A 22,886-nucleotide genomic window follows, 5' to 3' on the forward strand; every position below is an offset into this window, starting at 1 on the left:
ATTCCTCTTTTTGCTACCACTATCCTCCCCTCTTCACCACCACTGCCCTGCCCCCTACACACACATTGACAAAGGGCCTTATCTTACCTGAGAGTTACTCATGCTAAGGAAGTCATAAAAAAAAAAGTCTCTACCCTATCCTATACATGCATTACATATTACATACATATACACACACACACACACACACACACACACACACACACACACATATATATATATACAGAGATACATGCATATATACCTTTATAAATATATGTCTGTTTCTATTTTAAATTGTGATGTTTTTGGTATAGCTGCTCAGTTGCCCAAAACATAACAAATGCTTAATAAATACATGTTGACTTGTATAGGCCATTCCTTGTGAAGAATTTTCTCACCATCTCAGATGAGCATATTCTCTGCAGTTTCAAGTATTAGAAAAGTTGCCTGTGACACTGAGAAGTTAATTAATATAACTGGAGTCCTGAGTTAGGATATGTTAAAAGACAGAATTTGAATATAGATTACCCTAACTAAAAAACTAGTTTTCTATCTGTTATACCATTCTAGTCTCTCATATAAAGACACACACACACACACACACACACAGATATGTATATATTTGTGTGTGCCTATATGTATACATGTTATATGTATATATTTATGTATATGAATATGCATGCATGCTTAGTGCATATATACAATGCAGATGCTCACACATATATATATATATATATATATTATATATAAACTTATATAGATGTGTGTATAGGCATATGCATACACAGATGTATATACATATATATTTAATATTTATATATTTATATTCCTCAAACTCCCATACCGTTAGAGCAGAATACTCTAGATCTTGGCAGCTCTAAGAAATTTTTTTTAATTGCCTTGGAATGATTAAGTGAAACTTAGGACTGTTGAGTTTTTTAATCAATCCTACATAAGCTACATGAACAAAAGAGAATCAATAATACGTTTTCTTGTTCAACTTTTTAATTCTCAAAATAACTGCATCAAAAATTTCCCACCAGACTACAAATGAAATCAATTTTTTAAAAAAAATTATTCTTCTCTTTAGATCAGTTTAATGAAAAGCAGAATGAACATGTTTACCATATGGAGATAATGTCTTTGCTTAGTTCTTTTTCTATCCCAAAGAATGCAAATCGTGGTTTGTCGGATATGCATGAATAATTGGTTTTTCAGAGTGCTCTAATTGAGGTGAAAAGTTGATTCAGGGTCAAGGTATTCATTTTCCAGAACTAGTGTCAGGAGGCCCTTCTTTCTTTTCTAGTGAAGTTCTGTTAAGCATTAAATGGTTGATCAATAAATACTTGTTGACTGATTGATCTATGTTTGAAGACAATTTCATTTAAAATACTTGGAGGGAATAACAAGGCTTGGGTTCTGGGGGAACTGCAGGCCTCTGGCAGGACAGGAATCCTTCAATCCAAATGGAGGATGCCACTTACTGCCTCCTTCCCCTAACTTGGTGCCCATTTTGAGAGCAAAAAATGAACGTTGAAATTGCTCACACAAGTAAATACAAATACCAGGTAATAAGCAGTTGTGACATGTGGCTGATATGCATTGGGAATTGGTTTGCTTCATATTGTCTTCAGCATATTGTTTCAACATTTCTTTCTTCAGTATCTCTGTTGTTTGGATATTAATGGATATTAGACATACTCTGAGAATGTATTTTTATATTCAGTAAGAGGAATACCTTTTGAAATCCTTGACAAGGTAAAACCAGGCTGCTAATTCACTGAGGACAACTGAACTATGGAATAGAGTTTACTTCTTGAGAAAGTTTGTCACAATTTTTCCAATAATTCTACATTTTCGGGCAAGTTTCTACACCAAGGATGATCCTACACAATTCTTCTTAAACACAGTTTCTCTCCTAAGTGTACTAATTCCTCCAAAGCCACAACTGCATAATGTTCAGATCTTTAGTATTAATAAGTACTAATCTGAAAATGTGAAACTGAATCATTCTAATCAAATCTGTGGCTACTGCTTTTTGTGTAAGAAAGGAATAAGCAGCATGCTATGTCATTTAAATTGTAATGTGCAATGGGAAGTATTTACATCCAAAATTTCATATTTATTTACATATTATAAGGAAAAACAGATTTTTACAAGATGTCTATAAGTATATCTGCTAAATTTCTGCAGAAGTTTTCCACTCACAAGGCCCCAGTCACAAGTAAGATGAGAAAAAATTTGTACATTTGCACAGGAGTTTTGAAGATAGAAATAACTAGGGTTTTTTTTATTATTATTACTAATAGCTTTTTATTTACAGGTTATTTTATATGGGTAATTTTACAGCATTGACAATTGCCAAACATTTTGTTCCAATTTTTCCCCTCCTTCCCTCCACCCCTCCCCTAGATGGCAGGATGACCAATACACGTTAGATAATTAAAGTATAAATTAAATACAAAATAAGTATACATGTCCAAACAGTTGTTTTGCTGTGCAAAAAGAATCAGACTCTGAAATATTGTACAGTTAGCCTGTGAAGGAAATCAAAAATGCAGGCGGGCAAAAATATAGGGATTGGGAATTCAATGTAATGGTTCTTAGTCATCTCCCAGAGTTCTTTCGCTGGGTATAGCTGGTTCAGTTCATTACTGCTCCACTGGAACTGATTTGGTTCATCTCCTTGCTAAAGATGGCCAGGTCCATCAGAACTGATCATCATATAGTGTTGTTGAAGTATATAGTGATCTCCTGGTCCTGCTCATTTCACTCAGCATCAATTCATGTAAGTCTCTCCAGGCCTTTCTGATATCATCCTGTTGGTCATTTCTTATCGAACAATAATATTCCATAATATTCATATACCACAATTTATTCAGCCATTCTCCAACTGATGGGCATCCACTCACTTTCTAGTTTCTGGCCACTACAAAGAGGGCTGCCACAAACATTCTTGCACATACAGGTCCCTTTCCTTTCTTTAAGATCTCTTTGGGGTATAAGCCCAGTAGTAGCACTGCTGGATCAAAGAGTATGCACAGTTTGATAACTTTTTGAGCATAGTTCCAAATTGGTTGGATGTATTCACAATTTCACCAACAATGTATTAGTGTCTCTATTTTTCCACATTCCTGCCAACATTTTGCATTATCTTTCCCTGTCATTCTAGCCAGTCTGACAGGTGTGTAGTGATATCTCAGAGTTGTCTTAATTTGAATTTCTTTGATTTATAATGACTTGGAGCATCTTTTCATATGGCTAGAAATATTTTCAATTTCTTCGTCTGAGAATTGTCTGTTCATATCCTTTGACCATTTATTGATTGGAGAATGGCTTGATTTCTTATAAATTAGAGTCAATTCTCTATATATTTTAGAAATGAGGCCTTTATCAGAACCTTTGACTATAAAAATATTTTCCCAGTTTATTGCTTCCTTTTAAATCTTGTCTGCATTAGTTTTTTTTTTTTTTTGTACAAAAACTTTTCAATTTGATATAATCAATTTTTTTTCTATTTTGTGATCAGTAATGATCTCTGGTTTTTCTTTGGTCATAAAAGGAATAGCTAAGTTGATAATAAAATGTTACTATGTAGGAAGAATTATCCAATCAGTCACATTCAAGAATTTCAGTACATTTATATGTAGAGCAAAACTATCTTGTGTAAAGATTGAATATCCTATTCTTAAGATAACCATCTCTTTTTTATTTTACAAATGTACTTTTTTCTTGCTGGCTCACTCTTTATATCTAGATGTGGTCATTTCTGGATCAGAGAATAGATATGTCCTGGATCTGATGTATTTTCAAGCCTCATTAAAAGGTGTCAGCTTCTAGTGACTTTTCAGCCATTGATTTGTGGCAAAGCAAAGTTCTACTTTTGCTGTTGTTGGTTTATGTTTTTTAAAGGGCTGCTAATCATTTCTGGGGAAAAAAAAAAAAACAAACTAATTTAATGCCAGACAGTCTGAAGCATAATGTATAATTTCCTGATTATCTAGTAGAACCATTTAAAGGTTAAATTGTCTTATCTGGAGAATACTTAAATACTAAATATATAGCAATAAATATAAGGAAATTGTCTAATAAAAACAATTTTCTCCAGCTGTGATACAATGTAAAATAATAAATACTGCCCCCCTCTCCCTCTGCCTCTGTCTGTCTCTACCTCTGCCTCTGCCTCTGTCTGTCTCTACCTCTGCCTCTGCCTCTGTTTCTGTCTCTGTCTTTCTGTAGCTTTGCAATAAAGGGTTATACTTTCCCTCTGTAGATCCTTTTCTCAAACTCCATTTTACCTATTAACTTTACTTTCAAGATGGGTTCCAATTTAAGTGGTCAAGGAAGAGAAATTAAAAATATAATTTTAAGTCTGTTACTAGACTGTTCTTTGAATTAGGAGAATTGCAATTTCTGGCCCTAGCCGATGCACATAATTCAGCATTGAGGTTTCCACAAAACTTTCTGTTAATGATAATTAGCTAAAACAAGTATCAGAAATAAGTCATTGAAAAGTTAAACATTCCAAAATTCAGTGATTTGGGGGAAATAAATTAAAGTTAATTATATAAAATAGTTTCAGATTACTTAAAGATCAGTTTATCATAATAAAGCCATACTATCTTGAAACTGTCACTTTGGGAAAAATAACTGTTTTGCATTGATAGCCTTAAGTAAAGAAACTAATTGTGCAATTGTCTTTATATGGTTTCGGGTTTTGTCTTTATTTTGAAACACTCAGAGAAATGGGTGTTTTTCTTCCATAAATAGATTTTTTAAAAATATAAATACATGTATTCAGAATATTTTTCTTCAGAACTAGAGATCATTGTGACATTGAAGTTTATACACAAAGAAAAGCTAAAATGAGGTTATCACCTAAATAAATTATAACCACCTTCAGGTATGTGAGGGTCCTCAGCTTAGATAGGATTTTAATTCATACAAAAAGATTGTGATTTATTTTGATTTATTCCATATGATAGATCTAGACACTAAATAGAATGAGATCCTCAAAGACAAAAAATATTTGTGCCATTTTTTGTCTGCAATTCCAAGACAGAAAGTATAAGAGGATAAGCTAGTCACATTTTTTTTTTAGAAATGGCCAGGGGGTTAGAACATGTAACTTTTATCCTTATGCATTAGGAGAAAATGATGAGGGTCTTCAGTAATGTCTTGCACACTTTTAATCTTAAAAATTTTCACCAATGAACTAAACTAAGTTATAGGAAATAATTGGAAATCATAAGGGTGTATATTTTGGTTTAATATAAATAATAATAATAATAATTACAGGTATTTAACACTAGAACAGGTCATCCCTAGATCTCCCCTACTAAGATAGTTTTCTATCTGATATGCTGTAGAAGGAAGAAAACATACATTTATTAAACTTCTACCATCTGCCAGGTAATTTGCTAAGTACTTTTTGTTTATTTTTGTTTTGCTTTTTATTATTTTCATTTTCCCAATTACATGCAAAAATATTTTACATGTTTCCATGAATTGTGTCAGGAAAAAAAGATCAGAACAAAAGGGGAAAACCACAAGAAAAAAAATGAAAATATTATATGTAGATCTACATTCAGCCTCCATAGTTCTATCTCCGGATGCAGATGAAATTTTCCTTCAGAAGTTTTTTTGGGGATTTCCTTGGATCACTGAACTGTTGAGAAGAACCCAAGCTATCATTGCATAATTCTGTTGTTGCTTTGAACAGTGTTCTTCTTTTTTCACTCATCTTCAGTTTATGTAAATCTTTTTAGGCCTTTCTAGAATTAGCCTGTTCATCATTTTTGACATAACTATAACATTGCATTACTTTCATGTACCACAACTTATTCAGCAATTCCTCAATTAATGTGCTTCCACTCGTTTTCGAATATTTTGCCACCACAAAAAAAAAAAAAAAAAAACCTGCTATGAGCCTTTTTGCTAATTAATTTACAAATATTCTCTCATGTGAAGAGCCTAACAATCTTAAGAAATAAGTGCTATTATTATCCTTGTTTTAGCATTGAAGAAACTGAGGTAGAATGAGGTTGTAACTTGTGAGGTTATAGAGCCATATAGAGGGTATAGAGTCCAAAGATGGATTTGAATTTAGGCCTTCCTGACTCCAGCCTTGTGCTTTATTAATTATACTATGAGATCACACTCACTGACCTCTAAGATTCCATACAATTCTCTTTTATGTTTCTATGACCCTTTATTTTAATTTTCTAAAAACTAGTCCAAGAGTCTATTGGATAGCAAAAAAATATGTCTCCCAAAGGGAAAATTATGTGCACATCTGGAAATCTAAGATTATTTCTTGATAGGACATCTGGAAAGGATGCTCATTTTTACAATGCTGGCTTCCATATCTTTCTTGGCTATAAGTTTGTTTAAATGGTAGTTTGAGTTTTATTCCTCAGCAGGAGCCAAATTAGATTAAATCAAGTCTTTCACATTTTCAAAATTATTTCAAGTGTAACTTTCCCAACTATGCTTACTGCCACCTGCAACTTCACAGCCTGCCCAAATAGAAAATGGGTTTGTAGAAAGCAGTTTTTTTTTTCTTTATTGAATCTGTAACTTTAATGGATTAGGGAACTCCTTATAAGAAAATATATTTTTACCAAAGCTGAGCAGCATCAATTCTATAGTTTATTGTCTAAGAGAATTGTATCAATTACTGAGAAGTTAAGTAGCTTCTCCTAGAATTATAAAATCATAGTATGTTGGATTGAAGACTTTTATCTAGGTCTCCTGACCTATTCTCAATCCAAGAGAGCAGACTACTACTCAGAGGAACCACTTCTATTGAATGTGTAACTTTGAGGGTTGAGGGTCATGGGTGAATGAGCCGGGGAATTCAAGAAGATCACCAGCTAGTTGTGTGTGCTTCTGAGAAAATAAGCTTCAGTTTATTTAATGTTTCCTAATTTTTCACTATTCCTATTATTTCTTAAGATTAAAATGCTTCTGTGCTTATATCTAGAACTATGTCTCATAATGTCAGGAATGAGTAGGTGCATGAGCTCACTCAGTGCCTACTCTAAACCACTTTGTAATGGATGATAATTCATGTTGTTTATTAATTTAAAGGACAAGGCCTGGGAGAGACTTACATGAATTGATGCTGAATGAAATGAGCAGGACCAGGAGATCATTATATACTTTAACAACAATACTATATGATGATCAATTCTGATAGACGTGGCCCTCTTCAATAATAAGATGAACCAAATTGGTTCCAATACAGCAGTAATGAATTGAACCAGCTACATCCAGCAAAAGAACTCTGGGAAATGAATATGAACCACTACATAGAATTTCCAATCCCTCTATTTTGTCCACCTGCATTTTTGATTTCCTTCACAGGTTAATTGTACACAATTTCAAAGTCCAATTATTTTTGTGCAGCAAAATAACTGCATGGACATATATACATATATTGTATTTAACATATACTTTAACATATTTAACATGTGTTAGTCTACTACCATTTCGGAAAGAGGGGGAAGGAGGGGAAAATTGGAAAAAAAATATTTTGCAATTTTCAATGTTAAAAAATTACCCATGCATATATCTTGTAAATAAAAAGCTATAATAATAAAAAAAAAGAAAAAATTAAAGGATGTGCCTTGTTTAAGTGGTGAGAATTCATTTTTCTGGAGTAAAGGATGATAAGGCTCTAGGACAATATTCTCTTGACAGCATCAGCTATTGATCAAGGATGAACTCTTTCTTGAATAGGTATCAAAATTTATTTTAAATTGCTCTTTTTCCTTCTCTCTTTGCTTACTTCTAATTCTAATGATTTGTTTGAAGACGTACAGTAACATTCTCCAAAGATTTACTCATACTTGTCTTTGGAGGCCCTAAATTATGCAGTGAACTATAGGTAACCATTATCTTTGTATATTCAAACAGTTTATTATACAAACTTGATCAATTATTTTAATATAAGTTGACTGAAATTCTATTGGCACTAGGCAATATGCTACTGTTACTCACCCTGAAATGGTTTTGCTCTGTTTTTTTTTTTTTCTTTCCTCCTTTCTTTTTCATTGTCTCCATATCTCAATAAAATAGGAAGTCAGGAAGGTGGCATTTTTGTTATTGTTGTTGTTTGTTTGTTTCTCCAAGCAACATTTAATATAAAGTTTTGCCTCAATAAGCATTTGTTGTCAAACTCTCCAACTGAATAGGAAAAAAGTTGGCAGAGAAATGGAGTGGAGTAGTGGGAAAAGGATGGAATAAAGATAGCCTAAGTTCAAATCTTAGGACAACTAAATAGCACATGGGATTTTGCTGAATCTAAAGTCAGGAAGACTCATTATCCTGAGTTTAAATCTGGCCTCAAATATTTAGTAACTGTGTCTCTCTGGGCAAGTTATGTTTGCCTCAGTTTCCTCATTTGTATAAATTAGCTGGAAAAGAAAAGGCTAACCATTCCAGTATATTTGCCTAGAAAACTCCAATGGGATCAAGAAATGTCAGGCAGAACTGAAAAACAACTGAAAAAAATTCAAATTCTACCTCTAGCACATAATAATTGTATGATCATGGACAAATCATTTATCTTCTTATCTCACTTTCTTCATCTGTACAATGGTCATCATAATGTCTGTAGTACTTACCTTAAGGGGTTGTTATGAAAATCAAGTGATATACTGCATGTAAAGCAACTATAAATGCAGCAGCATCACAGACAATTCTTCTCTCATGTGCCCCACACCCTTTGAAAAAGCATTTTAAATTTAAAATATTCTGTGAGTCCATAACCACTCAAAGCCTTAATTCACAAAGCTCCACTTAATGCATTTGTTATTACACATGGGACAGAATTAGTCTTAATTGTAAAATCTAAATCCTTTTAAAATCCTTATTCTTTTAGAGTTTCCTGAAATATTTGATAACAATAACTCTAACATTTATATATTTAAGGTTTGTAAAATGCTTTACAAACATGATCTTATTTGATACTTACAATGATCTTGGTATAGCTGCCATTTCTCTGTCTCTCTGTGTAATGTTATTCTATCTCTGTCTGTCTGTCAGTCAGTATGTCTCTCTATTTTTATCTCTTTCTCTCTCTCTCTTTCTGTCTCTGCCTCTCCATCTAAATTTGTCTGCCTTTCTCTGTCTCTGTTTCAAACTCCATCCCTGTCTCTCTATCTCCCTCTCGTTATCTCTGCCTCTCTGCCTGTCAGCCTGTCTCTCTTATTTATTGATATAGGCTTCACATACTCAGGTTGGTTATATGTTTTTCTCCATAAGGAAAGGTCTGACAATTACCATAATCTTATTCTCTAGAGACTAAACTCTTAAGGAACATTGACCAGCCAGCTAATTAGAGCCAAGAGACATGTAATCTCCTTTGAATTTAACTACTACTGGCATTAGGATGTACATCCTTTTTCTGTTGTGCCACAGTTTCCTTTTAGTGTTCTGCCTCAGTTTCCCTAAATTGTTCTGCCTCAATCCCCCTGATTGCAACCCCCCTTCCTGACTATTAAGATGATATAATTTAAGACTAGCCAATATTGGGCCATAGATTGTAAATGTTTAATCTCAGATAAGGAGGAGATATTCTATTTCAAACTTCCTGACTGTTAAGTCTTCCTAAATTATCAGAAATTATGGTTCTCACTCCTCCCCAACCTGTCAGAACTGGATTTATGGTCGATTCCTGGAAATTCCTGCTCACCAATGTACAGACTCTACCCTTTGCCTTTGTCTCCCCTGATCACTTAAAGACCTATTAAAAATCACAGGGATCTCACATTTGATGATGAATTCTTTGAGACAAAAGTCCAATTCAGCCCTGGGGGACAAATAGATTCTTCTCTGCCCCCCAGAAAATCTCTCCCTCTCAGAAATTCAAATAAAACATTAAAAACTAAGCTCTGTCTTGCCTCAGTTTCTCCAGCATTACAGTTCCAAACAGCTATCTGATTTAGGATTAAAAAGCTCCTTAACATTTTCATTAATTCCTGGTTAGCAATCTCTTTTTGCCACCCTTTCATTCATGTTAGTGGGTTCTCACAAACAACAAAATTTTGTATGAATCTTTGGCACCTTGATTTTCTTTAGCACGTTGTCCCATTGTCCCATCCTACTAACCATCACACACGTATTGTCATATAAATTAAGTATATGGGAAAGGCAAGGAAAAAACAAATGTTAAATGAGACCCCTTAAAGGTCTCATTTTTCACTTTAAACAAATTCTTTGATTTAAATCATTATCTTTCACAGACAAATATATCCAATGACAAACTTTCCAAGTTCTTAGACTCTGAATAAATGTGAGTTATTGTTATTAATCTTAAATAATATTATTTAGGAACTGAGCAGGATATTCTGATCATAAATTTAGCATATGGCTTAAAAATATCTTCATATGATTCAAGGTGGAAGTGAAAGTAATGAGGATTCCAAAAGATAAAAGCAGGAAGCAGAGATATAGGCAAGGATTAAGTTCACTCTGGTAATTGAACCTGAAAAAATTTCAAGAATAATTCAACAGCTTAATTATCTTCAATACATGTTAATTCAGTGCCTATTGAAAGCAAAGCACTGTGTCACACTCCAGAGAAACAAAGACAAAAGAGTAAATGTTGCTACCCTCAAGGTGCCTACATTCTACTAGTATCATTGCTTGGTTCTCTCACCTATTTCTTCTTTCTTTGTTTTCCTCCTCTCTGCCCAGGTCCTTTTTTAAAGAATTCCTTCATTTTCTTAAATGTACTACCCATGCTCAGGATGTCTTATATCTGTGACATGTTTATCCTATGATGTTGTCAATAATAAAATGGAACATATCAGCCTAGAGCTAGTCTGCATGCAAATCGCTTCACAGAAAAGGAAGAAATAATATCTATTTTCTCTTACTTTACGTGTTGAACATGGTAATTGAATTGAGTCAGTAGCAACCATACCAATGAATGCGTTGGCCTGGAAAAACTTCATTTTTAAAGAGATACTGTGACAAAGTCTGATTAAATTCCTCTATTTGGAGAGTGCTTTGAAGCAGAAGAGGTAAGAAGAAAAAAAGGATGACAAGTATTTTTCTGAAGATAATGCTGAAATCAGAAAGCAAAGCAAGCAAATTTGGATGATATTCTAGGTCTGAAGAGTTTAAATCAGGCCTCAGATACTTACTGCTTTTGAGATCTGAGCCACAGCACTTAACCTCTATCTGCTTCAGTTTTCTTATCTTTAAAAGTAAGGGTAAAAATGGCATCTATCTTGCAAGGTTGCTGTGAGAATCAAAAGAGATAGTATTTATAAAGTGTTTAGCACAGTACCTGGCACATAATAATATTATGATTATGAAAGGTAGGAACTGCTACTGGAAGCAAAGGACATTAACATCTCTTTAAATGACTAGGTGATTCAATGTATAGAGCATTGGGTCTGGAGTCAAAAAGGCCTGAGTTCAAATCTGAACTCAGACACTTACTACCTGGGTGATTTGCAGCACGTCAATTAACTTCTATTTGCCTAGTTAGATGGCTCAATGGATAGAGAATTAGGCCTGGAATTAGGAAGATCTGAATTCAAATCTGACCTCATATACTAGTCATGTCTTCTGTAATCTATTAGAAGAGGAATGACAAACCACTCCAATTTCTTTGCTAAGAAAACCTATGGACAGTATGCTCTATGGGGTCATGAACAGTCTGAAGTGCCTGAAACTCTCTCATTTTGAAGTTACCTATGGGAAACATATAAAAGAGGAGGATCCCAAACTCTTGACTGATGGTCTTAAGCAATTAATCATTTTTGGGGAAAAAAAAAGAGAAATAGATAAGGTACCCTTATGACAGAACTATGTAATTATAGGGTTCTGAGTCATTTCCCCATGTGTTGTGACTTGTGTTCTTGTGTTTTGTGTGTTTCTTCATCGTGCCTGAAGATCTATGTATTGTAAAGGTAGTTGATGATGACTCTGTGTCTGTTTTTGTTGAGGGCACCATTATCATCCCTCTGATGACTTGCAACATCAGAGTCATCTTCATCATTTTTTTCTTTAGCTCTTCCTCCCCATACATATCCAATCAGCTACTAGATCTTGCTGATTCTACCCACTTCTCTCAGTTCCATCTCTTTCTCTCTGCTCGCATAATTGGAATCCTAGGATGACAACACTTGCCTGGACTACTGCAGTAATTTGCTAATAAGTTTTCCATGTCTTCAGTCTCTCTTCTATTTCACCATTGACCTTCACACAGCTGTGAAGTTGATATTCCTAAAGCATCTAACTGATTATTCTGCTCCCCTACTCTTTTATTTCCCAGCCAGCTGGACTCCTCTGGAATCCATTATGTCCCACAAGCCTTTTTATCTTGGAAGAAATTCAGCCCTGGAACTCACACCACACCAATGTCTTCTGCTCCTGGAACTCTTACCATGTGTAAGAGTTCCCTTTCATTGGAGGGTAAAGAACACTTCCCAGAACTTCTATTTAAAGAGGATATCCAAACCAACCATCTCTCCATTTACCAATCAGCTGGACTCCTCTGAACTCCTCCATATGCCCCAAGCCTCTTTACCTTGGAAGAAATTCAGTCCTGGAACTCATACCACACCAGTGTTTTCTGCTCCTAGAGCCCTTGCTTCTCATAGAGAGCACCTCTATTTAAGAAAGGTGTTAGGCCAATCACTTTTTCATTTCCTATTCAGTCATACTCCTCTATACTTCCCAGTCACCACACTTTCCCCATCCTACTTTTTTTCAGTTTCCTTCTTTAGGTTATCTTTCCCATTAAAATATAATCTCTTTAAGAGTACGATTTGTCTTTTGCTCTTTCTTTCTTTCTTTCTTTCTTTCTTTCTTTCTTTCTTTCTTTCTTTCTTTCTTTCTTTCTTTCTTTCTTTCTTCTTTCTTTCTTTCTTCTATCCCCAGCTCTTAGTACAATTCCTGGCACATAGTAGACAATTAATAAATATTTATTGATTGAATATTTATTGACTCTACTCAAGAAGCTCCAGTGATATGCAAAAGCTTTTAAAATAATATACAGATCCTCTGTTAGGCATTTAGAGCCCTTTACAATCTGACTTTAACCTGCCATTCTAGACTAATTTCTTTTAAATTTTCTTTACATACTCTGCACTACAGTCAAACAAACTTCCTTGTGTTTCCTCTACAGAACATTCATTCCATCTCCCATCTTCCTCCATACTGTTACATAAGCTACTCCCATTCCCACTCCAAGCCTGTAAAATACTTTTTCCTCACCTTTATCTTAGAGTCCTTAGCTTACTTCAAGGCTGAATTTAAGACCCATCTCCCTATAAGATTTATGTCTCAGATATCCATACTTTCCACCTACCCCCAAATATTATTTTGTATTTACTCTAAGTATGCTTGTCATATATGTTTCTCTATCTCTCCCCAACTGTTGTACCCAAAAGAATATAAAAACCTTGAGATCAGAGACAGTTTTATTTTGTTATTACATCCCTAATGTCTAACACAATGACTGGCACAGAAGAAGCACTTAAAGATAAAATTTTATTTTTGAATGAATAAACAGATGATTAAAATCACAACAAAAGACAACTCCTGAGTCTTTATTTTCTCAGAACACTAGCCTTGGGGACAATCCAGAAAAATTCTGCACCTTTCTCTTTTTCTTTCTTTAGCATTTTTTCCTGTTTTGCTCATTGCATTTGCTACTAGCATCCCTCATAGAAAATTTATAATAGGAAAATTAATGTCAGAATATAAGTTCCATAGATGATGTTTTGCCTAAATCTTGTATCTTCTCAAGTACATAGTTCAATGCTTTGCTCATGATGTTGTAGATTTTTTCATGATTTTTTTTAAAGTGTTTGTTAGATAGAAATCCATTGGATTTAGGGAGAGGGAAGGGAAAAGAGGTGCTAGGCTACAAATATTAACCAACAATATTTCTTTGTTATTGTTTAGTTATTCAGTAATGTCCAATTCTTCATACCTCTATTTGTGGTTTTCCTTGCAAAGATACTGGAGAGTTTTTGCCATTTCCTTTTAAGGATCATTTTTCAGATGAGGAACTGAGGCAAACAGGGCTAAATAACTTGTCGAGGGTCACATAGCTAATAAATGTCTGAGGCTAGATTTGAATTGAGGAAATAAGCCTTCCTGACTTCAGGCTCAGCACTCTATTCACTGTTTCACATAATTGCCACCCACCCCCACCCCTCAACAAACAAACACATTGTACTACAGATAAGTAAAATATCAGACTTCCTTTCCACTCACTGTCCAACCTTCTTCATTTTCAGTAATATGGTTCTTAATTGTATGGGAAAAGAGTAGGCACTAGATTCCAGAAAGAGAGAGCCATGAGTAAAAGGAAAAGAATGCAAAGAGAGGGAGAATTTGTCTTGTTTCTATTTGCTTTTTTATTTAAATTTAAAATTAAGAACCTTTGATAAAAAATTTAAAGACCAGTAAAAATCAAGAAACAAAATATGGTAGCATACTGATACTGGCCTACAAAGTAGTGGTTGGGAAACTTGGGTCTAACAGGCTAAGAAACTAAAAAGGGAATGCATAGTCTGGAGATTGTCTGCAACTATGTAGGTATGGTTATCTTCCTTCTATAATGAGAACTTACCTATAGCCCTGAGGTCAGCCAAGATTAGCACTAACTTATAGACCTCTAATGCTTTTTTCTGGCTACAGTTGCCTCTATGGGCCAGACCCAATTACATTCAGCACAACGTTCAAAAGAGACTGTAAAGTAAAGAGGCTTTGCCCTAGGGTTAGAGTCAATTGAGAATACTCATAGGATCAAAGATATAGAGCTGCAAAGAACTTCAGAGACCATCTAGTTCAACTCTCTCATTTTACAGATGATGAAACTGAGGTCCAGGGAGAGAAGAGACTTTAACAAATCCATTCAGGTAATTAAGAATAGAAGTCAAGTTCTCTGACTGTCTCTGCTTTTCCCACTGCGTTATATTTCCTTCACCTATCTAAGTTTGCCCAGGTATTTTCCCCTTTCCCCTACAATCCTTCTCCCCTCCAAGATAGAACAATAATTATTTTTGTAAATATGTGCATTTTTGCCAGGTCCTTGCCTCTGATCTAGACTTATTCGCCTCTCCTCCTTTTTTCTGGTATTCTTAGTATTTCAGTGACCCGGATTGGATTGATTAAGCAAGGTGATGATTGAGGAAGTGACAAGAGGAAAAGGAAAGGGCAAAAAAGGTGTGGCAGAGAAAAACACATGCACAGTACTGTGTGTAACTAAAACATGGCTATAACCATTTCTAAACCTTCCTGACTATGATTAAGTGGTTAATAACTTCTCTTATCCATTATTTTCTGGGTCAGATAAAATATCATCCTTGCCTAACTTAGCAAGAATCTGTGTCAATTAAACTGACCCTAAACCCAAATGCACATGGGCTAAAAGACAACCCAGAGTATTAACACCAATTGCCCAGGTTTGAGACACAGTGTCTATGAGCAATGCATGGAGCAAGAACTATACTTTATCTGTTTCCTATATATTGAAGGTTAATGTGAAATAGCAACTTGAATGAAAGATGCTACATTTTTAGCATCTTGGTCATGTTAGTCTCATAATGAGCCTCTTGCTTTAGGAAGAGACTTTGAGAAGTAATTGATATGCTGCATTTTATGCTATCCAATTCTGATGTTTCTTGATGTTACCATGGTTTCTCCAATTGAATTAAACTGTTTGGCTTTTATTTTATCATGAAGTTGAAATTATTTTTAATAGCTGGATATAAAATGGAAGTATCTCTTGTGGCAAGAGCTAGGTCAAAGAAAAATATGTTGAACACAAACCTAAATAGACCAGAGGTAAGGCAAATAGACTCAGTAAAATAGCAAAAACAGTTTATAGGGATCGCATACCTCTATTATGCTTTGAATATTATAGTATTTTACTAAGCAGCTTTTTAAAGTGTTTCCTTTTTACCACTATATCAATATCATGTTGAAAAACAGTTCTTTTTCATTGCTTTTTCCAGACCCATTGCCATTATATGATATTATGATTTAATCCTATTTTGAATGATAGGATGATATATCATTGAAGGAAATAATGGTACCAAGTTATTTTGATCTGAATCTTCATGTTGCTTTAATAACAATGTTTTTTAATGTAAAACCTTTCTCAGAAGTGTGACTCAGAAGTGAAAAATCATTTGGATTTTTCAATTTCAAAGAAGTAAGCATTTTTTTAAAAAATGGATGATTTGTGATGAATCAGCAAGGTTTTTTCATTTGTTTTTTCCATTTCCACAAAGGAATGCCTTTTATTAACCTTCCTCTCTAGTATCAAGTTAGTCCTTATTATCACCCTGCCAGCATGCTCCCAATAACATATTCATTTAAAAAAAAAGTTAAGGATATTTCCATCAATTAATCAATTAAAAGCAGGGAGAGGGGGGCAGCATGGAGAAAACAGCTGCTAAAATCCAGCAATTTGCAATGTGTCATGCAGGATTTTATGTCTTCCTATAGATAATTCTTATCATTTCAAAGTATCTTATCTCTTTCAAATCTGCCTGTCCCAAGAGTAGTCCTGGTGGTCTTTGCTCCTTCTTCACCACCACTAAGTCAACATCTCAAGAAAGCACAGAGGTAAAGAGCCCAAGAACTAAAACTCTGAAAAGCCTGCATGACTGGCAGTCCAGATCTAGAAAACAGGCTTCTGACGGCCAGATTAAATGACTCTGGAGGCTTAGTGTGACTCACCAGCTCTGCTTTTGACAGCTATGTCACAGAGTAGCAATAGCAGTTACAAGGACTAATCACTGTGAGCTGATATTTTACAAATGATGCTAGAACAAGTACCATTTTTCTATTCCCAGTAGAAATAATAATAATAGTAGTACTTTGTACTCCTGAAGCCCCAGCTCCCCTCTGTTTGAGCTTCTCCAGCAAGTCAGTAATAGAAATCTGTCAAAGCAAATCATATTAATCCATACTAAGCTGCAAACTTCGCAGAAGAGAAAAGGAAAGAAACAATTGTTTATGGGAGAATCCTGATGAGAGACATACAGAGAGAGGCAGAGAGATAGAGACAAAGAGACAGAGATACAAATTTGTGTGAAAACTCCTCTACTTGACATGTTACCTGAGCTGTTGGGTACATACAAGGAGGAGAGAGAGAGAAAGCCATAATAATGTAGCCTGTTGTTCACACCTACACTAGACCCACACGGATTTACTTTCACATTGTAGGGACTTTTAATGGTAATTCAGCTCATTTGACTTGCTTTATCACCATCCAGTTTGGGGAGGTAGGGAAAAAACAGAATTTCTTGTTATCAGGCCTAGATATTAAGTTGTTTACCAAGTTAACAATGTAAAACATTGGTGTTATTAGAGCAACAAAATGTCTAATTGAGCAAACTTATAAGGCACTGAAAACAATATTAACACACATTGTTGAATAAATACACTATCTTGCTTTTCCTCAGAGTAATTTGGGAAAAAAACTCCTCTAAACTCCTAACTCTGGCAATAAAAATAAGTTTTCATATATTCTTTCTGCAGCTATAGGGTCCTTTGGAATGAGTTTCAGAGCTGAACATTTCTTTTCTTCCCAATAGTAGTTTATCTTTCTGAATATATATAAAGATAATCTTCAATATTCATTTTTGTAAACTTTATATTCCTAATTTTTCTCCCTTTCTTCCTTCCCTTCCTCTCCCAAAACAGTAAGTAATCTGATACAGGTTAAATATATACAATTATTGTAAACATATTTTCATATTTGTCATCTTCTGCAACAAAAATCAAGTTAAAAGAGAAAAACATGAGAAACAAAAAGAAAAGCAAACAACAAAAAGAAAGTGAAAATACTGGGCTTCCATCCATATTCAATCTCCATAATTCTCCCTAAAGAGGAATATGGTAACAATACCTTAAAATCATTGTCAAGGAAACGGGTTCTTTTATCTCTCAGAAAACCTTTCTTGATTCCTCCAAGTGTTAGTGTCCCCCTCCCTGACTTTCTTGTGCTTAAATATTTAATATCTATTATTTTATATTTATTATTAATATACATACATATACATATATATGGAAGGCATATATATACATATATATGCATATCTGTATGTACACATATAGTTGTTTTCACCATTAGAATGAATGCATCTTATGAGAATTTATTTTACTCTTTGTTCTTATATCTTAATGTCTAGTGTTTGGCCTGAATAAATACTTGCTGAAATTCTAAATTATCACCTCACACTCATTTAATATGATAGAAAATGACAAATAATGGAGAGGATATGGAAAAACACATACACTACTGCATTGTTGGTGTAGTTATAAACTGGAGAACATTATGGAGAACAATTCAGAACTATGCCCAAAGGGTTATAAAACCACATACTGTTGATCCAGCAATACTAGTTTGCACCCCCAACAAAATCAAAGAAAAAAGAAAATAGTTCATTTCTACAAAGGTATTTATGTCATGGATTTTTATTGTGTTTTTTTTATGATGATAAAGAATTGGAAACCAAACAGATACTCATAAAGTAAGATATGATTAAACAAGTAATGGTATATAAATGTGATGAAATATATTTGTACTATAAAAAATGATGAAGAGAATGGTGTCAAAAACCTGGAAACACTTATATGAACTAATGCAAAATGAAATGAACAGAACTAGGAAAATATTATATACAATAACAGCAATATATAATTATTATTACAACATTGCTGCTACTGATCAGCGATTATGCAATTAACAAACATTCATCTGTCTTTATTCATCCACCTATCTCTTTTTATCTGCTTACCTAAATTATCAGTTCTAAATTTTCTCCCTTAAGCCACTTCTTCATGTATCAATTGATAAGGTAAGAAGTATGATACTCATCATATATATAAATTTATTCTAAAAATTTCTAAATTAATTATCGCATAGGAGAAAAAAATGAAAATGTTTCATTATGGACTCAGAATTCATAAGTTTTCTCTCTGAAATTGAGTAGCATTTTTCATCATATGTTTTTTGAAATTGTTTTGGATCATAAATTAAGAGTACCCAACTCTCTCTCCTATTTCTTGCCTTCTCAATCATAGATCAGAAAAGCTATTCTCTAGTCCCTTGAATGCACTATAAATAACTTCCTTTCTGAACAACAAAAAAGATGAAGGAACTACATAGAGATCAATTACACCACTTTTCTCTTTCAATTAAAAAAATGTGTTGTGTGTCTATAAAAATTGCAATGACTTCATATGTACAAACTGTAGAAACACATTATATAATAGCTTTTGAATTGTATATACAATAGTCACAGACAGTTTTGTCATACCAGACTGGAGATTAAGAGAATTTGGATTTAAAATTCCTTATCAAATATTTTTGACCACTGTGATCTTTTTATTAAATCAGAAATACATATTTATACAATTATCTTGCTGAACAAGAAAAGATCAAATCAAACAGGAAAAAATAAGAAAGAAAATAAAATGCAAGCAAACACCAACAGAGTTAAAATGCTATGTTGTGAATCACACTCAGTTCCCACAGTCTTTTCTCTGAGTGTCAGTGACTCTCTTCATCATAAGATCATTGGAACTGTTCTGAATCATCTCATTGTTGAAGAGAGCCACATCCATCAGAATTGACCATCATATAATCTTCTTTTTGCTGTGTACAATGTTCTGTGTACAATGACCTAATGGTTCTGCTCATTTTGTTTAGTATCAGTTCATGTAAGTCTCTCCAGGCTTCTATGAAATCATACTGCTGATCCAAATTCATTCTCCAACTGATGGACATCTAGTCAGTTTCTAGTTTCTTGACACTTCAAAAAGAGCTACCACAAGTATTTTGCACAATTTCCTTTTTTAAAATCTCTTTGGGATGTAAGCCCAGTAGAAAAATTGATGGATCAAAGGGTATGCACAGTTTGATGGCCCTTTGGGAGTAGTTCCAAATTGCTCTCCAAAATGGTGGATCAGTTCACAATTTTACCAAGAATGCATTAGTGTTCCAGTTTTTCCATATCCCCATCAATATTCGTCATTATTTTTCCTGTTAACTTAGCCAATCTGAGAGATATATAGTGGTACCTCAGATTTGTCTTAATTTGTATTTCTTTGATCAATAGTGATTTACAGACTCTTTTCATGACTAGAGATGTTTTCAATTTCTTCACCTGAAAATTGTCTGTTCATATCCTTTGACCATTTGTCAATTGGAGAATGGCTTAACTTCTTATAAATTTGAGTCTATATATTTTAGAAATGAAGCTGATATCAGAACACTTGAATATAAAAATGTTTTCCCAATGTATTACTTCCCTTCTAATTTTGTCTGCATTAGTTTTGTTTGTACAAAAACTTTTTAACTTAATATAATAAAAATTATCTATTTGATGTTCAATAATGAGTTCCAGCTCTTCTTTGATCACAGATTTCTTCCTTCTCCAGAGATCTGAGAGGTAAACTACCCTATGTTCTTCTAATTTTCTTATAACATCACTCTTTATGTCTAAATCATAAACCCATTTTGACCTTATCTTGATATATGGTGTTAAGCGTGGCTCAATGCCTAGTTTTTGCTATTATAGTACCCAATTTTCCCAGCAGTTTTTCTCAAAGAGTGAGTTTTTATCCCAAAAGGTGGGGTCTTTGGGTTTGTCAAACACTAGATTGCTATAGTCACTGAATATTTTCTTCTGTGATCCTGATCTATTCCATTTATCAGGTTTTTTTTGTTTGTTTGTTTGTTTGTTGTTTGTTTTAGTTTTTCTTAGCTAGAAACAAGTGGTTTTTGATGACCACTGCTTTATAATATAGTTTTAGGTCTGGCACAGCTAGGCCACCTTCATTGGCATTTTTAAAAATTAATTCCCTTGAATTTCTTGACCTGTTGTTCTTCCGATGAACTTTGTTATTATTTTTTCTAGATCTGTAAAATAAGTTCTTGGGAGTTTGATTGGGTATGACACTGAATAAAAAGATTAATTTAGATAGTGTTATCATTTTTATTATATTTCTTGGCCTAACCATGAGCACTTGATATTTTTCCAATTGATTAAATCTGACTTTATTTGTGTGGAAAGGGTTTTGTAGTTGTGTTCCTATGGTTCCTGACTTTGCCTTGGCAGATAGACTCCCCAAATATTTTATATAACCAACCATTATTTAAAATGGAATTTCTCTTTGTGTCTCTTGATGCTGGACTTTGTTGATAAAATGTAAAAATGCTGATGAATTGTTTGGATTTATTTTGTATCCTACAACTTTGCTAAATTTATGGATTATTTCTAATAGTTTTTAGGTGATTCTCTAGATTTCTCAAAATATACCATCATATCATCTGCAAAGAGTGATAATTTTGTTTCCTTATTATCTACTCTAATTCCTTTACTCTCTTTTTTTTTCTCATTGTCAAAGCAAGCATTTCTAATACAATAGTGATAGTGGGCAAACTTGTTTCTCTCCTGATTGTATTGGAAATGATTCTAGTTTATCTCCATTACATATGATGCATACTGATGGTTTTAAATAGATACTACTGATTATTTTAAGGAAAAATCAATTGACTTCTATACTCTCTGGTGTTCTTAATAGGAATGGATGTTGGATTTTATCAAATGCTTTTTCTGCATCTATTGAGATAATCATATGGTTTTTGTTAATTTGATTATTGATACAGTCAATTATGTTAATAGTTTTCCTAATATTGAACCAACCCTGCATTCCTGGTATAAATCCTACTTGGTCATAGTGTATTATCATGGTGATGACTTTCTTTAATCTCTTTGTTAATAGTTCATTTAAGATTTTTGAATCAATATTCATTAGGGAAATTGGTCTATAATTTTCTTTCCCTGTTTTCATCCTACCTGGTTTAGGTCTATGTCATAAAAAGAATTTGATAGGAATCCTTCGTTCCCTATTTTTTTCAATGAGAGTTAATTGTTTTTTAAATGTTTGGTAGAATTCACATGTAAATCCATCTGATTCTGGAGATTTTTTCTTAAGGAGTTGATTAATAACTTGTTCTATCTCTTTTTTTTGAAAATGGGACTATTTAAGTAATTTATTTCCTCTTCTCTTAATCTGGACAACCTATATTATTATAGGCATTCCTCCATTTCACTTAGGTTATCAAATTTATTGGCATAAATTTGGGCAAAATAAGTTCTAATTATTGCTTGAATTTCCTCTTCATTGGTGGAAAGTTCTCCCTTTTCAGTTTTTATACTAACAATTTGATTTTCCTCTTTCCTTTTTCTAATCAAATGAACAAAGGTTTATCTATTTTGTTTTTGTCATAAAACCAAACTTAATTTTATTTATCAATTCAATAGTTTTTTTTTAATTTTCAATTTTATTCATCTCCCCTTTTATTTTTAGAATTACAAACTTAGTGTTTGATTAAGGTTTTTAATTTGTACTTTTTCCACCTTTTTTAGTTGTAATCCCAATTCATTGACCATCTCTTAATTTTATGCAAGTTAAGCATCTAGAGATATAAAGTTCTCCTTATTACCCCTTCAACTACATCCCACAAATTTTGATATGTTGTCTCGTGATCATTCTCTTGGATGAAATTATTGATTGTGTCTATGATTTGCTGTTTCACCCATTCATTCGTTAGGATGAGATTATTTAGTTTTCAATTACTTTTTGGTCTATTTTTGTAATATTCCTTTATTTGGTTTTCCTGGGGATCTCTGGGAATCTTGGGAGCAGCCTTCATTTGGGTTCAATAATCACCATGTGAACAGCTAGGTGTTAAAGTCCAAATCCTTTATTGTCTCCTTCCTGGGGCTGGGCAGCTTTCTGGAGAACCTTTCAGAATGTTCTTGGTCTTAGTGGGGAAGTGCAGGAGGCCAGGCCAGCTACCAGGAGCCTGACTGAAGGTGAAATGAATTTCTGTCTCCTTGGCT

At 33.6% G+C, this 22,886-nt stretch overlaps 1 pseudogene; it reads left to right on the plus strand.

Annotated features, from left to right (window-relative positions):
* Nucleotides 1–1,508: 1,508 nt before the first annotated feature.
* LOC127539375 (ORM1-like protein 1) lies at nt 1,509–1,969 on the plus strand (annotated as a pseudogene).
* The last annotated feature ends 20,917 nt before the right edge of the window (nt 1,970–22,886 follow it).

Source organism: Antechinus flavipes, chromosome 1 (genome assembly GCF_016432865.1).
Source record: "Antechinus flavipes isolate AdamAnt ecotype Samford, QLD, Australia chromosome 1, AdamAnt_v2, whole genome shotgun sequence".
In the NCBI taxonomy this organism is placed as follows: domain Eukaryota; kingdom Metazoa; phylum Chordata; class Mammalia; order Dasyuromorphia; family Dasyuridae; genus Antechinus; species Antechinus flavipes.